The sequence below is a fragment of the Canis aureus genome, chromosome 17 (assembly GCF_053574225.1).
Source record: "Canis aureus isolate CA01 chromosome 17, VMU_Caureus_v.1.0, whole genome shotgun sequence".
NCBI classification, from domain to species: Eukaryota; Metazoa; Chordata; class Mammalia; order Carnivora; family Canidae; genus Canis; species Canis aureus.
The window spans coordinates 50,664,211-50,681,336 of NC_135627.1; the positions used below are offsets into that span (position 1 = coordinate 50,664,211).

Sequence of the window (17,126 nt, forward strand, 5' to 3'; positions counted from 1 at the left end):
CTTGATTTCTCTCTCCTACCATCCATCAAATTCTTAAAGATTTTTAGTTGTAACTCCAAAACCCAATCTCCATCCCTGTCATGCCATCTGCACGGCTTCTAGGAGTATCCAAACTACCACCACAGGCCTGAACTGTCTCAATCTATTTGTTGACTGCCACCTCACTACTATTCATTTTGTGCACAGCAACACTATTAAAATCCATGCTCTTGATCCTGGCTTCCTTGCTTTTTGAGGTATGGCCCCTGCTTCTGTCTAATAGTTTCCCTGGCTGTACTAACTTTTGAAATCTTTTTTGAATACTTGAAATCTGTACTTGCCATGTAGTTTCTTATCATGCCTCTATCTCTGCATGGCTGGCTTCTCTATGTGAGTCTCCTCTTAAAACATCTTCCTCGAGACCTACCCCTGGCATTCTTTTCTACATAAGTCATCCTACTCTCAATTGTTCTCTTTTATGTTTGCCACTACACTTATTTTCTGACGTTTTCTAGCTTATTCTACTTGGTCGTTGTTGGTGGTCTCTGCCACTTACAGCATAAGTTCTATAAGTTCAGAGAGTCATTTTGTTTACTGGCCATGACCAGTGCTTGAGATCATTCATAGCATATAGTAATCATTAAGTAGTTTTCTGAAAGCATGGATGAATGGAAGTGACCTATGAGAAACTATATAAAAAGTAAAGGAGAAATAAAAAGATATGTCATAAACTTTTTCATCATAAATTCAAGATTTAAAATAGAAACTTTTATGGTATATTGCCAATATTTTATGAAATATGTCAGTATCTCATTTGTCATTTTATGTATACATGTGGAAGAGAGGTTTTACTCTTTGTGCTTTTCTGAATTCTTCTTCACATTCATTAATTGCTTATTAAGGAAGTAAAGTTTGATTGCAAGCATTACCAAAGATAGGCTGAGTTGGGCCTGGATTCTTGATAAGACTTGTAAAATGCAAACATATTGGAGAATTCCAACACATTTTTAATAATCCTGTTCATTAATGTCCTCTAATCAAAGCAGAACTTGTTACTTAAATAAGTATCTTTCAAAATTGAAAGGTAAATAAGATACTGCATTTTTTCTCTCTCATGTTTTCAAACAGGTGGCATATGTTCCACTTGTGAAAGTGAACAGGTATGCCAACAGTTGCGAGTGAACTAAATGGCCTTATAAACTATCAGGCAACATTTAAGGGCATTCCACTGTATAAGGGTTTTCACCCTGGAATTCAAAAGAACCCAAATTGTACCTAGTTTGTTCTCTTTGCTTCTCCTATTCATGAAAACTATCTTTACCTGAAATTTCCTGAGCATGTCCTACTGGGGACAACTACAAGTTTGTCTCTTTTCTTGATGGCATTGGATATCTTACTTAATTTTGAATAGCCCTTAATATATGTCCCAGATTTTAGCAGAGCCACTAGGCCGAGCACTGGTATATCTGAAAGGTGGTATATGTTGCAGTGGGAAGAAGGTCACTTACAAGGTCAAAGAGACAAATGTCTCCCCCAAATTGGCTGATTACTAGCTTTGCAACTAGATATTATACTTGTTCAAGTCTCAGTTTTTCACCTATGAATTAGTAACTAATCTTACAAGGTCATGGTAGAAATTAAATGAGATGATAGGTGTAAGACTGTCCTCTACTCTCAATTTTAGTACTTACCAGCAGTGGGACTTTGTCAATTCACTCATCAAGTCTGGATTTTAGTTGCTCACTTTCAAATTACAGCATTATAATGTCTCCATGTTCTTAAAGGGATCAGATCAAAAAGTCTAAGATACTTATACATACAAGCTTGATCATTCACATGGGAATGATCACATGTTCATTCACATGTTCAATGTTTCTGATAAATCCCTTCCATGTTAATTTGCTGTAATATCATCTCTGCTTTACCATGTAAAAGTGCTAAAATTAAATCTGATTTCCTTGAGAAAGCCACCACCTTCTTTCAAATGCATCAAGTGCCAAGTCTGTTTAAAGCTCAGCACCCACAGTGTGTTATAATGTAGGAGGCAATAGTGGTCCTCTTGGTAATGTTCGTAACTGCACACATACCAAGTTTTCAAATCCCTAAATAATGTAAGAACTGAGTGACAGGCATTAAGTAGGACACGTGATGTGATGAGCCCTGGGTGTTATACTATGTATTGGCAAATTGAATTTAAATAATAATAATAAAAAAAAAAACGTTTTGACTTTAATGTAGATCATCTGCATTTTAAAAATCAATCTGGGAAATAAGATACTTCAGCAACATGAAGACTCTCACCTTCTCTAAGTGTTCAGCCAGCGACATAACTACACCTAGATCCGGACCCAAGAGCCAGATGGATGGCAAAAGAGCTTTCCTCCCCACTTAAAAATCCCCTCAGCTTCCGTGTCACTTTTGCAATATACTCGAGCCCAACTTCACTTGATTGTTTTCATATTTTGTCATATAAGAATAAAACATAGATAAAGAAATATGCAGCTGAAAACGCATTTGTATTTTAATCGAGAACTGTGTGTTCAGGAATTATCGCTCATGCAAACAGAGATAGTAATCAATCATAAGTGTTCCTTTATATCTGCAGCAACTTATTACAGAGAGAAGTATTTCTGGATTCTGAGAAATTTGCTGTCAGAAACACTACACAGAACTCCTTTCTTTTTTAATTTTCTCTGAAAGGAGAAATGAAGTAGGAGGGATGCTTTTTTCCTTTGCTGTGACCTGAAAATAGACAGGAACAGACAATCTGTAACATTGCTATTTAAATCAAAACTCTGAAAGTGACATTAGTCATTATTTTTATTTAGTGTTGATAATCATAGTAAGATAGGCATAATACTTTATAAATGTATATAAGTGTATATATTTTAATTGTGATTCAGAAGACAGCAAGGGACTTGGGAGAGGAACCCAGAGCTTCTGTCTATATATCCTATATTACTTCCATATTACATTTCCTCATCTGATTTACAACAATTAAATAGGTGAAATAGAAAGAATTTGAGGTATCCGAATATTTTTCAGGTATGTATACACATAGAGTACAAAATTTAGTACAAAATATTTGTTTTCATATCCAATAATTAAGATTTGGGGTCACATTTTGCAATTAAACAATACTTTTAGAATTTAGGATAGATCTGCTTTCAACCTCTATTTTCCATATTTAAATTTTCAACTTTGAGAAATTTGCAACAAATTTAATTGCTAATCAGCATAAACCTCAATCTGTAAATTGCTTTGCGAATGTTCTTAAATCTTTCTACATGTTCATCCTTTACTGAGCATAGTATATAAACATCTTCCTGATGGGAACTATATTTTTTCTTTTTTTATAATGCCTCATAATAGGAGTATTGAGAAATGAAGACAGTGAGACCTTAGTAAATCTTGGTTGTCTGATTTTAGTTATGTAGATTTTAAAGATCTCGCAGACACCAGTAAACTGTCTCTATGTTCTTCTCATACTTTAAACTATGAGGTCAAGAGCGAAGCAGAAGGCCATCTCAGTCTGACATTAAGTAGGAATAATCTCTAATTCACACCATTCAGAACATGTCTAGCCTCAACGAGTGCTGAACAGGCCTGCCATCTTCCAGTGTTTGAATGGGAGATATCATGCAAACACCAAATCCTACAAGGACTTTAAGACAGACAATATTATCCAATGGTTAAGAGTATAATGTTTAGAGTTTAGGAAACTGAGGTTCATAATTAAACTTTCCTACGTGAACTTAAACAACCTAGTTTAACCATTCAGTCCTCAGGCTCTTCTTCTATGGAATTGGAACAATAGCAGCACCTATCTTATTGGGTGTGTTTCATAAAAATTTTACGTTAAAGCACATACCACATTTTGACCGGTGCCTGCATATGGTTATTCTTCGTTTGATAGTACCGAGTAATCATAGTTTTATTGTATGTATTGAATTTATTGTTTATTAGTGCTTCCTTTAATATTGCTTACCTTTTGCCCACTATTCATTTACTTAGCAAATCCCTGTACATTTTCACTGGGCACCAACTATGTAAAAAACACGATCCTGGGTGCTTGTTGCACAAAAGCATGTCTCTGTTCTCAGAGATTTTGTAGTTAATTATATCTACTATTACTCATAACTCTGCACTATGCGTGCTCAACTGTATCTTCTATTGCATTATCGCACTAATGCCATTATTCAGATTATCTCATAAGGAAATGTAAAATTTTGACTGATAAATGGTTCAAGCAAAAGTGGGTTAATGCGACAAGAACCTCATCGTTTTTCCATATTGAGAAACAGACGTGACACACAACTGTCATCCACAAAATCTCAATGTTAGAACTGAAGGAAAACCCAATTAAACACATTTGTTATTTATTCTCTTCAGTGATTCTCCTCTGTACATTTTCTATCATTTAGTCTAAAGTTCATTCTCTCAATTTCTTGTCACTTTCTCAACTTACTTTGATATAAGATAAATAATGACAACCAAAAAATAAGGCTAGGGTATAAATAAGAAAACAATATAGTAAAATCTTGTTAATCCAATGCTACTTCATTCAAAATAACATTCAAATCGAATCAACAGTTATTCCCCAGTCAAATAGATACGGTTTTCTCATTAAAATTGTTCATTTAATACAAAGCATGCATTATGAATTATTTAAGGCAGAAATTAGGTCCCCAGAGTACCTTGCATTATTAAAGAAGTAGAATAATTCCAAGGGATGCCAGGAAACAGCTGTATATCAGCTACAGTGAAACTGTATTTGTGATTACTTGAGGCTGTAGGATTTGGTACATAAGATAATTATTCTTTCACTTCTTTTCTTTAAAACAAATATTCAGGACCATTTCTGGAAGTTTACCACATTTTCAGGAAAAGATTTCCCTACTTCTTACAACGTTCAGTACTTGCTACAGATTTAATTTTAATAATTAGAGAAAAATAAAGGAGATTTTCTTTCAACTATGATCTAACGTTTTCAATGAACTGGTTTTTATGACCTTGAATTCCTAAAAACTGAAAATTTCCCATTGTGAATTGCTATGTTTGTATAACTGGAGAACTAAAAGAAGTGTGCTGTCACAAAAATGTTCTAAATATGCTTTAGGAAAAAATATTGGAAGTTTCAGATTGCATTTTTAGAGACAAATTCCCTCAGCTTTGTTATCTTTGAAATGGAGCTACCATGATTTGATATTCAGAGGATCCAGACTTAATTTAATTTTAATGTCTAAGAACCTGAGGATCGTCAGATAAGAAGTGTTACAAAAGCAGAAATTACAAGGACTGTTTAAAATGTTGTTAACTGCATCACCTCAGTGTAAAAGGAAGTCTTGTTTTAGTCAAAATCCTTGGAGGAAAGGATGATATTTCTCTTTTAAAACTATTAGACAGGCTAAGAGCCAACAGTACAGTGAGCGTGGTCTGAGCTATCAGGCATGATGTTAGTGTAAGATTTCCCCTCTGTTCTAGGATGCGTAACTGAGAACAATTATTCCCTGCTGTGGCCCAAGTTGTGTCAATATGACAATTCATTTGAGAGATTTGTAAATCATTAGGAAAGGTTTAAGGTATTTTATCCCCCGAAGGACCACGATGTGCTATGTCACCATGGTGATTTATGACTCCTTCTGAATTTCCTTAGGATAAACCACGTGCAGTTTAACATCCTATACTCTTTAAATTAGCCAGCATTACTATCTCTACATGATCCATTTATAACACAGGGAGGGGTAGATTTGAAAGTTAAATCGCAAAGTCATATGAGAGCAGGATATGTGTTTTACAGTAATAACTCATGTAATAGAACTACAGTTTTTTTTTTTTTTTACATTGTACATTTAGGTTTATTATTCATTTTGAGTTGATTTTTATACAAAGTTTAAGTTCTTGGCTAAGGTTCATTCTTTGTATATGGATCCTCATTTTTTTCCAGCTCCATTTATTGAAAAACAAATGTATCTAAGTTACCTTAATATATATTTCCTTGCTATGTATACAAATAGATATAGAAATGATTACAGACGTGTATACAAGAGTTAATATACATATATATTTACTAACTCTGCTGAGAATACCTATAATCAGTGACACCCTAGAAGCAAGGAAAGCCAGTTCAACTCATAAAAGAGGCATGATAGCATTAACCTTGCTGTTTTATTAAAACAGACATTCATTCAACTAATATTATTGTTGACTATCCATGCACAACCTCTCAGGTCAACAGGAAACCGAAGATATGAACCCAATACTCAAAATATGTAGACAAAAAAATCTTTATGAATTTCTTCTACTGTCATTTCAGCTCCATGATCCCAGAGTCAAAAATAAAACTAACAAACATACAAGCCTCTCTCTGCCTTCTTCCCAGACTTTCTTTTGGAACAGAGCTAATGTTACTGACCTAATAGGCAGTAAACCCCTTTTAATGCCAGACAGCCAACTCCAATCACTACTCTTTAAATACATTTCAAAAGCCAAAGGAAGTGGAGAGTCAGCTTAAGTCCCTCTGGGAAAAGCCTGGGTGCTGCTCACAGGGTTAATGTCTTCAACAGAAATCCAGAACTATTTTTCTATTTCTGCTCAAGGGGAGAAGGCATTTCTCCTTCTCTTTCCCTATAAAATAAACCCTAGATATTTAAACTTTCCATTGTGTGCCTAATGAACCTCTGCTAATCTTCCAAGGTGTGACTCCTTCTCAAATATAAGCCACAGTCAGTCCCACCCTACCCTTCACTATGTCCTCCTAGAATTTCTGAGATTCATTCACCTGTGGGTCATGCATCCTGCAACATGGGCACATTCCTATCTCCAGAGCAAGAATACCAATGGTAGAAGGACTCAGGTCCCATCTTACCTTGTATTTCCAGAGTTTAGAGAAGAGGTTGGCATTCATGAGGTACTTACTGACCTAAAAGATGGACCCCTTTTCCGTTAAATACCATTAAGTGATGGAGCAATGGGTTTGCGTTCTACAGCTCCAGAATCAGAACAGAGTCCCAGAAGTGGAAGCATCATGCAGAGGTCACATTGGAATGAACAAAAGAAACTGCCATCAATACATAGAAGCCACCAATCACTAGAAAAGAGCCTTTCTCACTGGATGCATTCAAGCAGAAGATGAACAACAATCTGGCCACAATTTTCTACAGGGAAATCCAAAAACCAGATTGGTTTATAGTATATAGAATTTATTTATTTTCTTTTTTCTCTTTTCCATACATGTAGTAAGTGAGCATGTGGTGATTTTTTTTTTTTTTGGTTTTTATTTTTTTATTTTTTAAAGATTTTATTCATTTATTCATGAGAGATAGATAGATAGAGAGAGAGAGAGGGGTGGGGGGGGGCACAGAGACACAGGCAGAGGGAGAAGCAGGCTCCATGCAGGGAGCCCGATGTGGGACTTGATCCTGAGTCTTCTAGGATCAGGCCCTGGGCTGAAGGCGGCGCTAAATCACTGAGCCCCCCGGGCTGCCCATTTTTTTGGTTTTTAAATGAATGACAAACTTACCTTGTGACATAACAAGCATGAAGAAACGATGCACCTGGATAACCTCACTCTCCTCTATGGTTTCTTTCTACTTCCCACTTTACTTTTTTAGTTCCCTTGTCCAGGTTTGAACCAACCACTGTGTGTGTGTGTGTGTGTGCACGCGCGTGCATATACCTTATTAGGTCTTGGTCCTGGCCTCTTCATCCTTAGTTTGGATCTACCTCTTTGGGTTACTAGACTAGGCTCATGTCCCCAGTTAGGTTTTAAACTCCCAGGTCTTCATCATCTGCTTCCTTCTTTCTCCTCCCCCCCCCCCCCCTTTTTTTTTTCTGTTTTGACAACACAACTTCTCCTTTCTCCTCCACATTGCCCCAATCCCCAGTCTCAAACCACTTCATCCCTGTAGTCCAAGACCCCACATTCTGGGGTCCAAAGATTTTGCCCCTAACCCTGTGGAAAAAAAAAAAAAGAGCTTTGGCTCTGTTCACTCAGATTGTGGGGGAAGGGATAGATTAGGAAAGCTATTAGGAAACCAACTGCATTTCAGAAACTAGAAAGCGGTGGTGCCAGAAACACATCCTCCACAGCTTTCCACTACCACAGTCACAAAGGTCTTGCCTATCTTTCCAGCCATGGGTCAAGCAACCATAGCAGGCAGAGGCAAAAATCATTCTGCTTTTTTAACATTTTGCTTTTTATTTTTAATTATTATTGTAAAAACACCGCAAGCGTTTGCATACACCTGTCAAAAGGTTCCACTCAGACACTCAAAGCTTTGCCATCTGAACTTAGAACGCAGAACAATCCATGTCGAGGACAGAAATCAGGATTGTATAGCAATCCCCAGATTATGGGTCAGACAGGTGGGACGGCACGATGACAGCAGTGCTCCTGGCCCCTCGTCACCCTGTGCTTGCAGGGTTACACAGAAATATAATTAAGGGGCTATGCTGGTGTGCCTCTGATCTCAAGGTTAATTAGCCACTGGAAAATGACACCTTCAGGTGTCCTGGATCATAAGCACACTAGCAGAAACAGCACGATTCTAAATTGACAGCACTGACGCCACAAGACAGCAGAGTTGAAACCAGCAGAGGTGAAAACAAAGACTGACATAGGTTGTGGCACTGCTGACAAGATGGAAAGGGGACACATTCCGACTGCCTTTGGTAGAAATAACTGAAACCAAGAAAAACCCATGATGCCTCACTGTTGGGTGTGAGCACTGTCCCATAATTAACTGTGCATGGAAAGCTTTATCGCCTGTGCTCCCCGGCCCCTCCCTTCCATCCCCTGAGAGTTGGCACTCCAGAGCCCGCACCCATGACCCCAACACACACACCACCTCCCTATGATGTGCCAGTTCTCTCCAGAGACACTCCAGTCCAGCCCAGAGGAGTGTGTCAAGCACCTCTCGCCGGGTGCTAACACATCTCAGAAAGTGTCTTACCTTCTTGTAGCCTCTTACGTTCTTTGTGGCCCTTACCTTCTTGGAGATTCATTTCCTTCCCACGTAATGGCTCTTTTCTATTCTACGTCTCATCCTTTCCAATTTTCGAGCTATGTCCAGACTGGTCTGCTCTGGGAATCTGGCACATCCGTGCGACCTGGAAGAGAGAAGCTCAGTGAGACAGAGACTTTGCGCCCCTCAACATCAAAGATCCTAGGGTTTCTCACCAGGTGTTTTGTGCCAGCCTATGGAACTGGGCCCTGGCTAGAGAGGGAGTGTGTTGTTGGAGGGGTGGGAGTGGGGTGGGATAGGAGGTTTTGTGGGTTTTTTTTTTTTTTTGTCCTTTTTCCTTTGGTGAATGGCACCCAACCGACCAGCATGGAACCCCACTTAGGTTTCTCTTGAGCACTGAATGCACCGTGCTCTGCTCTGTCTCCAACCAAATCCCCTCTGCTATCAATTTGTAAACAACTCAGCTCTGCCTGCATAATATGTGAGCAGGCAATGCCAGCGCCACACTGTGCCCTTCCCTGCTCCCAGCCAAGTGCACCTGCTGCCCGGGGCTCTGGCTGCCGCTGTTGCTACTGCTGTTATTATGCTTTGCCATCGCCTGCCCTGCTGCTTGCTGGGCTGGCGGCACATCTTCAGCATGGGGAGGAATGTTTATTAGTTTTAATTGGTGGACACGGCTGGACAGTGACATTTGGGGAGTATTGTGTGTCATTCACCCTGTACCAGGTGCCGGCTGTGATGGCAGATGTAGGTAGATCAACTTAGAATACAACCTACACATTATTCCCTTTCCAGAACAATGCAGCTGCTGTGCCTCTCGCCTACCTATGGGGACACACTCTCCGGTTTCTTTTTACCCCTCTTGTGCTTTCCTAAGTGGAAAAGTTTTATTTATTCTGGAATACAGTCGCCTCATTCAAAAAAAAAAAAAAAAGAATCCATCTTCTCCAAAAATCATAAACATATAGTCTGTGAATGCAAGTATCTTTATGGGTGACCTGAGGATCTCCCTGGCTTTACTGTAAACCTCCCATATGCTGTAGGAATCCATATACTTCCCAAGTAATATTCTGAATATCCACTTAGCAAATCTTTTTTATACACAAATAAAATGTTTTACTATCACTTTCTACTCCTACTCAACTCTGTAACTAACCCCTCAATGTTCAGAAGCCTCAAAGCTGCAGGCTTTCAACGTACGAGAGATTTGGTTCTCACATGTGTCATTACCCTTCCTCGTTATGTTGCTTAATTGCTCCTCTTCCAACAAGGGTCAAGCAGTAACAGCCCATGGCAGAGCCAGGTGGAGGCACCAGCAATCCCTCTCTCCAGCAGCAGTGCATAGGAGTTGCCAATTGCCTCATTTTGACGCACTAGTCTTGGACAATGGTACAAAACCACATACACACACACACACACACACACACACACACCACACACACGTGGCCTAACCTCAGCAAATAGTCATTTGGTCAAGATTCCTTCCTCTACCTCAGCCCCTGAGCAAAGCCTGGCCTTCACCACATCATCAGAAGCCAAAAACTTGGCTTGGAGTTGTTGCTTTCTGCTTTAAGAATGGTGGTGTGTGTCACATATAGCTTCTGCTTGTTTATACATTTATATCAGCCTCAGCTGCTGCAGGAGGAGCTGAGAGTGTGTACTCAGCTTCTGCAGCACAGAGCCAGGAACTGTAAAACTCTTCTGCCCCCTAGCGGTGCAGCAAAAGCTACACTCAGCAGAAAACAGTAAATTCGTCTATAGGGCCGGGGATATCAACTTGTTAAACTTTGGCTTCAGTTTAAGGGGAGACCATTAAAACATATACCCCATGCCTCAAGTGCAGTGATTAAAAGTGACCCCAAAGTAATGTTTTAATGATACTAGATCCTTAAACAGTCAACGACTGAACAAAATGCCCTATTGCTGGTAACTAATTATAGGATTCTCAATTGTTGACTTAAAAAAAACCATAGTGACCCAAGCAAATAAAATCATTATACTGAATTTCTCCCCTAGATTCTCAGGCTTATTTTTTTTTCTTTAGTTTGTTTTTTTACCATCTGTTGCTTAGCTATGTACTAATCCAAAGTGCAGGGAAGGCTTAGTGTGGTTATAAGTGGAAAGGAGATTAGCTTTGAAAAATATATAGTGTTATGTCCTAGCACAGAGCACCTACAGCTACAGAAGATGTCACTCATCCTAAAACATTGGAAAAGAGGGGAAATTCAGGATCTACATAACTAATGCACTATAATACTGCAATTATTGAATCATATTTTCATATGATTTTAAATGACAACACAGGATACAGAAATGCTGCAAAGTACAATTAACTGAGTAATTTCCAAATCACTGCTGAGTGGATCTCAGCCATTGTTTTAACACAAGCAAATGTGATGTCTAATGAAGTCATCTTAGCCATTCTTCTTCAAAAGGGTTTGAGGAAGAATGAATACTCTGAAAGGATTTGGGGAAAATGGTCTAAACAGCAGATGGCATGGCTCCTTCTGTATGCTCAGCATTCAACAGCTAGAGAGATTTAGATAACGCTGAAGGTGTAGAAATTGCAGAATCAAGTATCTCTCTTCCCTCTAAAAAAATGTAAAATAAGAAAACAAAACCTATGCATCATTTATGGATGCCCCAGGATAGTCTTAAATCATGCGATCCACATATCCATGAAAAGATGCCTAATGGATTCCCTTGCTTCATGACACTGATGGCCCCCTTGGTATGTGTATGTGTACACACACTCACTCTCTCTCTTTCTCTCTCTCTCTCTCATTCACTCTGAGACGAGTTAGAGAAACAAGTCTGTATCTACCATGTGAGTAATATTCATTTCCAAAGCAAATATACCAGTGAGCAGGGAAGCACAAAGGTATTTGCTAACTAAATGCTTCTTTTATCAACTCAGTGGTCTTCCCTGCTTAGAAAGCTTCTCAAACGTGTATAATGGGATTAAAAGCACTCTCAATAAAGTTCATTACCTTAGTGGTCCTTCCCATCTTCTTGTGAAATTAACTGTATCTCCTATATGTATATCTACTTAAGGTAGTAATTTAATGGCAATAACAGCTATATCTAAGAGGGTTATTTTTCCCTTGGATCTGCTTCCCACTTAGAGTGCTCTTCATGTTTAGATTAAAACCCAGAAACACTGTTTTCCTTCTGTTTTGGGGAAATGATGAAGAAAATGACAAAGGACAAAAACTGAAGACCTTTTAAGGCAATAATCCTGCAAAATGATTATGTCACAAATACTTTTACATGAATATCCGGTGGGGGAGGAATGAACTAGGTATGTTTGATTTACACTAAATAATCCTATTTTTATTATTTCATCTCATACTCTCCTCTGTCCCCTGCTCCATCCCCGTACACATGCATATACAACCTTGCCCTGTTTTGCCAAATCACATCCATGCTCCCTATTTTCCTACACATTCAAAGTGGGTATTCTTAAAAGCCTTGTTAGATAGAGGTTTTATCATAATGCTCATTTCCCCTCCTTTCCAGACAGAGCCCCGATTTTTGTTTCTTTTCCACCTTTTCACACTTGACACAGGAGACTGAGGCTCTCCCCAGGACTAAATATCAACTTGCCCAAACTAAGCATCATCCCTTTAATTAGTGGAGGGTGGGCATGTCCTAACTGTTCCCAATGTCATGGGAGGCGTGCTGTGAAAGTAGAATGCAGACTCTGGATTCCTACCATGAAACGGGAAAGAAACTGGCCTTTAGGGTGATGATAGAGGATGAATGGAATTGAGTCTGTGATGACTTTAGACCCTAGGATCCACTAATCCCAGGGCTCCTGACCTTTAAATGAAAATCAGCACTCTAGCCAAGTGGATACTCTTCTATACCTTTGTTCAATAGTGTGCTGCAGAAAAAGCACAAAAGGCTGATTATGTTCTTTTCCACCACCAGCTAAATCCAAAACCTAACCATTTCTACATTGCCTCAAAATCATTCTAACTGTCCTAATTATCCATTCTGTCCCCCTTCACGTACATTTATAAAATTGAAAAGTATCTCTCAAAATAACCTTTTGTAAACTATTCTTCATTCGCTATTTTAGTTCAGCCCCTCATAACTTTTTTTTTCTTGGAGTCTTGTTAGAGCCTCGTAACTTCTCTATTTCAAATTAATCCTTCACTCCGCCTATAACAGGACCTTGTAAATTTTAAATGCAATAGGTCCCCCCCCTTTTTTTAGATTTTATTTATTTATTCATGAGAGACACAGAGAGAGGCAGAGACATAGGCAGAGGGAAAAGCAGGCTCCATCCAGGGAGCCCCATGCGGGACTCGATCCCAGGTCTCCAGGATCACGCCCTGGGCCAAAGGCAGGTGCTAAACTCAGGTATCCCAATAGGTCCCTTTTATGCAAAACTGTACACCCCTACACGTCTTCTGCCTTAAGGTGCAAAGCAAACCTTTTGTGTGGTTGGTAGGCACTTTTGGACCCATCCTTAGCAGAGGGGAAAAAAAGAAAATCAAGCTTTCTCACCCTTCTTGTCTTCATCCTCAACCATCCAGCCATAGTGAAATAACTATACACCTAAAATTTTGTTATTTATTGCCTCTGGGCCTTTGTACTTTGGTTCCCCCTGTGATATGGTCTTGCATAAATCAACTGTAAGTCTAGTTCATCTCAGCTGGTTACATTGTAGGGGGTCAGTATCTGAGAAGCCATCTCTCCCATCCTAACTTCTGCTTCGGTTTCTCCTCCCCTATATCACACTGGACTTGCCTCTTGTGCAGTACTGAGCTCACTGCCCACTCTCTTTTGTTTGTCGATCTGCTCCACTAGTGGATGAGCATTTTCAGAGTATGGACCATAACTTTACCAACACTTACTACCATACCCCGTACAGAAGAGGCTTTCAATAAATGGTTTTCGATAAAATAACACCTAATGGTGACCCAACTTAAAAAGTAGTAACTGTAAAGGCAAAGAGCTAGTTAGTGATATGAATGCAAGTAGAATTGAGAACTCCTGATTCCCAGTCCTGTTATCTTTTTATTACAATATACTGTTTCAGATTAGGTTTAATCTGGACCTCAGTGTCTAAAACTCAGAACTGTCATTTAAGACAAATAGCTTCTTCTAAGGACTTTACTAAGCCCTTATAGTTAGAATGGCCTGAAGCAGATCTTTTAACCTTCCTATCATCTTCTTTCTTATTTACAAAACAGGGGTAATAGTATTGTTCATCTCTTTTTGCTAAGAAATGATTAATGTAAGGGCCAGTGAAACCAATATCCATGGAAATGATTAAAGGCAAGGCTAAGACTCAGAATATCCTCATGCCCCTCTTTGGTCTGCTAATATCCCTCTGTATATTTATTGAATACAAGAAATTCAACATCCGTACAATTCAGAGTATATTTCCCCTATAGTATCTGAGAAAGTGATAGGAAACAAAGAATCACAAAGCCCATCATCTATACATACTTTTCCCTGTTACAAAATGGAGTTTCACATCTTTATATTTCACTATGTGTTCATGTATCAGGCAATAAGCTCTTGACGCTGTAACACGCTACATTCCAACGCATTTAATCAATTCTATGTTTTTAGGTTTATACCCTGACATAGTGTGCATTTTGACTCTGCTCAGTATATGGTAGTATAAATGCAATGATTTTTATGGGGAAAGATCATAATTAGTTGGAATTTAGTGAAATCTGAGTTGTCTTTCAAGTCTGAATATTTTAAGAATGATCAGAGCTATGTTGCTATGTCAATAAAAACAATATCCTCTAGACAGATTCTTTTCTCATCTTCTTCAGTTTCCCCTCAAATTTTACCTTAAAAGATAAGACTTTCTCAATTATTCTATTTAAAATGGCAGCTCCCACCCCAACCCCTCACCTGCCCCATCTATCTCACACACACGCACAGGCTTATTTTCTTCCCTGGCTTTAGATGCTTTCCTGTTCCATGACCATCCCTGTACCACAGCACTAAGTAACACACCATTTATTTTGTTTATTGACTTAGTGCCTCTTTGAAAACTGTACGTCTCATGAGGGGAGAGGCAGCTTCAGAGGGTGGTTTGCTTTATGTAGGATCTGCAGTGCCTAGAACAGCTTCTAGCAAGTGGGGGGTGCTCAATAAATATGTGCCAAAATAATGAGTATCTTCTACTTCATAGATTTGGAGACTCCCAAAACAGGACCTTTTTTATCCTGTGACCTCTGACCTGCTTTGTTTTCTTGACACTTTTTTTTTTTTTTTTTAACATATCACAGTTGAAATGTTTTGTGCCTTCAATGGTCATTCTCCAAATGGTTTGAGCATCCTAATTTCCATTAAATGCTGCCACAGGTTCACTAGATGATACACATTTTTATCATGATATCCTAATATCATTGAAGTATTCAGAAATCTTCTCAAGTATGTCCTCTGGAACCTACAGTCTCTGATGAAATATCTCATGGATGGGGCACAAAGCTGATAAAATGCTAAAAAAAAAATTAATGGATCCACATTTTATCTCACTGCTTTAAAAAAACAAAAATTATCCTCTGAGAAACAAAACGTGAGGATATGAGTTAAAAGAAGGGAATGTTCTCCTGGCTTACAAAGTGCTCTCCCAACTCCATGCTAGCTCTGTATGCTGCTGGCAGCCCGTGTACCACTCCAGAAGATAACACAGGAAAGTCTGTTTCTAAGACAACAGCATTTTCTTTTATATCTTATGCTACAATCATAGTTTCTATTACCTCAAGGACCACCTGGGAGTATGCCAAAAATAAAATGGTATAAATTAAACCAAACAAATAAGTATCCCTTCAAAGGGTAAAAATAAATAGAATTTTACTGATTGGAAGTATTATAATCACTTTATAAGCAATTTATGTTGTGCTACCGTGACAAAGAGGCAAAATTCAAATATTTTAAAACAGACTGCATTTTAATTAAAGAAGTGGCCATTGAAGGGAACACACCTTCTACTTTTAAGAGATTACTTTTCTGACGATATCAGAAAATAATGGATTATATGTACATTTCAGACCTTATTTTACCATCCTTCTCAATAACATATGAGCTTACTCATTCTATGTCCAAATTTTCTTCATAAAATGGAAATAATACTGCTATATTTGAATGAAGTAAAAGAATTCATAGATTGAAAAGAGCTTTGAATCTTCTGTGTGAAAATCTTAAGAAAACCTACAATAAATTTAATACCATGAATAATTCACCACTGATTCCAAAAATAATCCTTGTAGACATTAGTAGTAAGTTCTCTTATTCTATATAAATGTTAAGACCTTCATTCTATTAACAATTACATTTCAGTCTCATGAATATTAGCAGAACATGTGTTGTTAAAAATTATTTCAAGCGTGCTTTTCTTATATGATATCAAAAAGGGAGAGAAAAATATGTGTTTGGGTTAAAGGAGTTTTTAAAAGAATTACCTTTGTACATTTTAAAACTAAGTTATACACAGTATGTCTGTGTAATGAATCAAAAACAGACTGCTTATTCCTCCACAACACCAATTTTTCCATTTATAATCATGCTTAAGATTATAAAATAATTCAGTAAAGTTTCTTTTGCCTTTTTTCTATTTGAAGGGACTTATAAGTTCAAGACAAGAAAAGCAACACATAAGGGCAGAAAATGGTTGTGATAAAGTACAGGGATAATTAATAAGTACCTACCATGAATAAAAAAAAAAAAAAGAAGGGAGATAAGACAATAACACAAGCCAGATTATGATAAATGCCAAAAAGCAGACACAAACAATGTCCTAAACATCTCAAAGTGTGAACAAAAGATCTCTTCCTTTATGCTAGACCTCCTTCCAGTCTGAATTACAACACAGGCAAAAGCTATTATAAATGCTAACAGGAAAAAAAAATCAGATCAGAGCATTGTATAATTTTCAATTTATCCTTGTAAGACCAAAAACTACCAAATATACACTTTATTTTTGAAAGGTTTTCCAAGATGTGTTCTTTCTATTTTCTTTTGTTTCTTTTGTGAGCCTAGTGTAAACCTCACGCAACCGTAGTTCTCTCTGCTGACAGGTGGGCATTTCATACCACCTTTTGTTCCCTTTCGTTCAGCCAGTTTTCAACACATGTGATTGCTCTCATAGCCAAGCCAATTTAAATTATTTGGGGAATAAGATTTCATTAAACACTACATCAAATG

The 17,126-nt window shown here is 38.0% G+C and overlaps 1 long non-coding RNA gene across 9 annotated transcripts in view; it reads right to left on the reverse strand.

Moving 5' to 3' along the window:
- LOC144287966 (uncharacterized) overlaps window positions 1–17,126 on the reverse strand; it is an 846,727-nt gene that overhangs the window by 469,964 nt on the left and 359,637 nt on the right. For all 9 annotated transcript variants that reach the window (XR_013355881.1, XR_013355880.1, XR_013355876.1 and 6 more), the window contains one exon: window positions 8,970–9,090. This is a non-coding gene — a long non-coding RNA (uncharacterized LOC144287966). The remainder of the gene's footprint in view (window positions 1–8,969; window positions 9,091–17,126) is intronic.